This window comes from Petaurus breviceps, unplaced genomic scaffold (assembly GCF_028583685.1).
Source record: "Petaurus breviceps papuanus isolate PSGF00001 unplaced genomic scaffold, PetGlider_PUasm1.0 38, whole genome shotgun sequence".
NCBI classification, from domain to species: Eukaryota; Metazoa; Chordata; class Mammalia; order Diprotodontia; family Petauridae; genus Petaurus; species Petaurus breviceps.
In genome coordinates, this window is record NW_027186304.1 from 81979959 (window position 1) to 81984908 (window position 4950).

At 40.0% G+C, this 4950-nt stretch overlaps 1 pseudogene; it reads left to right on the top strand.

Moving 5' to 3' along the window:
- The first annotated feature begins 301 nt into the window (after positions 1-301).
- LOC138170631 (chloride intracellular channel protein 1 pseudogene) lies at positions 302-1273 on the top strand (annotated as a pseudogene).
- The last annotated feature ends 3677 nt before the right edge of the window (positions 1274-4950 follow it).

Genomic DNA, 4950 nt, shown 5'->3' on the forward strand with positions numbered 1-4950 from the left:
CAATTGGGGTTAAGTGACTTGCCCAAGGTCACGTGGCCAGTTTTTGTGTTTAAGTGTCTGAGGTCAGATTTGAACTCAGAAAGATGAGTCTTCCTAGCTCCAGGCCCTGGATGCTGTCCACTGTGCCACATAATAGCCCATGTGAATGTGAGCTGCTATTATTACAGAGGCAAAAATAATTTATTTGAGAAATTCTGATAACATTTCTATGAAAACAGTTGTGTGTGTGTGTGTGTGTGTGTATATATATATATATATATATATGTATATAAAATAATTGTGCAAATTGCAACCTAGGGGTCCCAGTTGCAGCCATGGCTGAAGAGCAGGCACAAGTCGAGTTGTTCGTCAAGGCTGGAAGTGATGGTGCCAAGATTGGGCCCCTTCTCCCAAAGATTTTTCATGGTACTCTGGCTTAAGGGTGTTACCTTCAATGTCACCACTGTAGACACCAAGAGGAGAACAGAGACAGTACAGAAGTTGTGTCCTGGAGGTCAACTCCCATTTTTACTGTATGGCACTGAAGTACACACACAGACACTAACAAGATTGAAGAGTTTCTGGAGGAGGTGCTGACTCCCCCTAGGTACCCCAAGTTGGCAGCTAAGAACCCAGAATCCAACAGAGCTGGCCTAGATGTCTTCGCCAAATTTTCTGCCTACATCAAGAATTCAAACCCAGCACTCAATGCCAACTTGGAGAAGGGGCTGTTGAAAGCCCTGAAGGTTCTTGACAACTATCTGACATCACCACTTCCTGAAGAGATTGATGAGACAAGTGCAGAAGATGAAGGTGTCTCCCACAGAAAGTTTCTGGATGGTGATGAGCTTACATTGGCTGATTGCAACCTACTGCCCAAACTCCACATTGTACAGGTTGTATGTAAAAAATATCGGGGATTTTCTATCCCAGAGGAGTTTCGAGGGGTGCAAAGATACCTGCGCAATGCTTATGCCAGAGAAGAATTTGCCTCTACCTGTCCAGATGCTGAGGAGATAGAGCTGGCCTATGAGCTAGTAGCCAAAGCCCTACAGTAGCCATGGACAGAGCTTCTTTCTTCCTTTACCCTGCTACTTCTTTCACAAATGGCTTGATAAGGCTGCCCAATGAACACATCTCAGGATGGTCACTGAGCACAGCATTTTGAAATAAAGTACAGAAGGGCCGGGAAGGTTGTTGGGGGGCAAGATGGGGAGGAGAATGGTTGGGGTTTTTTTTGAAAGGGATAGGATGAAAATATTTCAATAATAAAACAGTTAAAATATAAAAAAAATTGCAACCTAGGAGAGTTACAGGCTTTTGTTGTTTTATATTGTCCTTTCTCCTCTAGAAAAGACTACAAGATCCTTTAGAGATGGTAGTTGATTTATCTTGTATCCCCTAAAGTGCCTAACCCATTCCTATGCACATAGTGGGTACTCTGGAAATAGCTGTCCAACTGAATTCTTCTCATGTTTGCCATTAAACAGAAAATAATTCTATGTTTACAAAACAATTGCTGGGCAAAATTGTGAAAGAGGTGAAGTTTGTCTTTGATGTCCTTTGATTTTGTCCACCTGGTTCTGATCATCTTTCCTCCCTCTACTCCCACTCCCAACTCCCCCCTCCTAACTTCACTCATTGAACACTTATAAAGACCTAATTCTCTATGAAGTCTCACCAGAAGGTTGACCACCAGGTAATGAATCATTTTGGCCACAATGGCTGACAAAGACTGTCTACTAAGGTATGGAGGTGCTATTGGTATTTCTGGAAAGAGTGCCCTCTCAGATGAAACCATAAAGAATTTAAAATGTCAAAGAATTCTATAATATCAAAGAATTCTATTCAAGGCATTGCGCTAGGTACTGGGGAAAAGGCAAAGATTAGACATAGTCCCTTAATCTCTTAGTATGAGTCTATTACATAGCAATAGGTCAACATTTATTAACTGTCTACTGTATCCCAGGTACAGTGCTATACACTGACAATAACAAAAATTAAAATGAAATAGTCCCTACCCTCAAGAGGTTTGTGATATAATATAAGAATATGTAAAATAAATATGGGCAAGAGGGGTCAGGAAGGACTTCACATAGAATGAAGTGATTGAATCTTGAAAGAAGCTAGAGATTCTAAAGAATGAAGGTGATGAGGCATTCTAGGCATTGAGAACAGCCAGTGTAAAGACACAGAGATGGGAAATGAAGCATCACATTTGATAATGTTATCTATAATACTGGTCCCATGTATTCTACCTAAGAATGCTGGGCCTGGAGCCCTTTGCTACTTTTTCTAAGTTAAAGATGAAGTGTTTCTAGGCAATTAAGTGTGCTATAATTCCCACATTCTCTAATCATAGCCCATATTCTAGGAGCCCTAAATCCAATAGGAAAGTGTTTAATTAACAAGGAAGAAATAATCAGACAAAAGAACCATTCTCTTCTCTTTTCCCCTCTTCACAAATGGATATAATCTCCTAGATGCCTAAGATGGTAGAGGAAGGGGAGGGGAACCTTCTTTTGGGAATGGGTAAACTATCTCTCCTGCATGTGGATACATTAGTTAAGGAAAAACTCAACTACCTCTTTCTCCCTTGCCCCCAATATCCTCTCAGCATACTCTTTGAGGCCAGAATAGAAACCCACTCCAGTTCCTTACAACAGGATTTATCTTGGTTCCATTTCTGGACTGCCAGATCTTCACCCAAGTGGTCAGTCTTCTTGGCTCCTGTCCTTTTCTGTCTGTGGCATAAGTATAGGCTGTAGCGTTAGCATATTCTGCTCAATAAACCTCATTCCAACAGTTCAGATCTCTAACCATGGTATCTCAGGAATGCTATAGGACTCCCCAGATGACGTAGTTTCCTCTATGTACACTTACATCTTCTTGCTTCCATTTTCTTTTCCAAATTCATACCTCTTGAGGTATTTTTTGCATGTAGACTTAAGTATGATGTGATTCTGACCCCTGAAACTTCCTCCAATGAATGCCGGTTTTACTTCTTCATTTTGGGTACTTGAAGTCACTCTCTAAGAAGGGCAAAAGCAATGCTGGTTCATATAACATCCACCTTTCAGTACATAATTTTGAAGTCCCTATAAACTATATTAGACATATAGGTACATCCTTAGACACACATCATAAACAATCATTAATTCACATGCAGCATAATCATAGACAATAATCTCGGATACATAAGTCACACGTGGGTTCTTAATACATAACATTCACATTATAATTGCATCCAGTAGACCAGGCACATAAATCATATGTAGAAACATAAAATATCACATAGCAAAGTTTTCTATTATAGTGCAAATATGTGGTGAAGTAACACATATAACCAGAAGGTGCCCTCTAGTGGAGTATATGTAATGCATACATGTAATGTACTTTATATGTGACCTCCCCATGTGGTGCTATGTATTGTATATTTCATTTAATTCAATTCAACAAATATTTACTAAGTATCTAGTATGTGCTTGGAACTATGACAAATACTGAAGATACAGAAATAAAAATGAAACAGTCCCTGCCCTCAAGAAGCTTACAAATAGAATAGACTCTGTATTTGGTTTTCTTTACGTAAACCTGGGAAGTAATGTTACTCAATTGACTAGTCTTTCTTCAGCACCAGTTATATTCCAGACACTATTCTAAGTGATGCTACTTATTTGTGTGGGTCCTATGTATTTGGTTTACTGTATGAAATCTCGATATGTAATGCTATGTTTTATGATAATCATGCATAATCCAAGGCTGGCAGAGTGCTTTGGTGATATGTGGAAACCAGAGAGAATTTGGTGAATCAGTGGGCATTATGGGAGCAGTCAGTGGAGTAGATCAGGTGAGACCAGGAGGCATATGTGGCAGAGTCACGTGCAGTGACTTGTACTGGGTCTCTTCTTTCTTTTAATACTGCAATTTGTGGGTAACTATGCTAGTTTGGGTTTGTGCCCCTTGTTATTTCAATGACTAAACACAGATTGCCCTCAGTGTTGTCAAATAAGCAAGGATGAGAACTGTGGGCACATTGGTACCACCTACTTCTTGTCCCTAGAGAAATATGCCCAGTTATGGCTACTTGGCATATTACCAACATATCTTTAATGCCCTTATACTTCTCTCTTATGACCTTAAACACGTTTAAACTTGTAGTACAAGTATTTGTATGTGTCCCCTACCCACTTCTAGAAGACTGTAAACACACTGAGGTCAGTGTCTGTGTTGCTTTCTGTCATTACACCCCCAATATTACACCCCCAACACTGCATTCAATGTAAAAGAATTCTATCTAGAGAAAATGGATAGAGTTTCCCTGTCTGAGAGCTCACCCTACCCAGGTGAAGATCTTGTCTAATCCCCCTAAAAAGACTGTTCTACACCAAAATTACTTTGTGTTGAATTGGAATTTGCCTGTCTGGGCCCTCTTGACCCGAGCTCCTCACCAAGCTCATTTACTGTTCTATAATCCCAGGCTCCCTCTTGGCCAATCATAGAGCTTGTTGTCCCCAGGTTTCAGTAATTCATCGATATTCCTATACGATTACTTTGTTATTGTTCAGTCATTTTTCACTCACTTCTGACCCTTTGTGACCCCATTTGGAATTGTTTTGTTTTTTTGGCAAAGATACTGGAGTAGTTTGTCATTTCCTACTCCAGCTCATTTTATAGATGAGAAAACTGAGGCAAATAGGGTTAAGTGACTTGCCCAGGGTCACACAGCTAGGAAGTGTCTGAGGCTGGATTTGAACTCAGATGTTGCTGATTCCAGGCCTGGTTATCTATCTATTCCATCACCTAACTGTCCATATGATTACTTAGTCAACTAAAAAGCTCACTGTCCTCTCCCCAAATGTCTGAGAGTTTATATTTTCCCATCACCCCCAGACTAGAATAATTCAACCTGATCTTGTTACCTCCAAAGTTTATAAACTATCATTAGAGAAGACTGTGTCAGAGGATCTT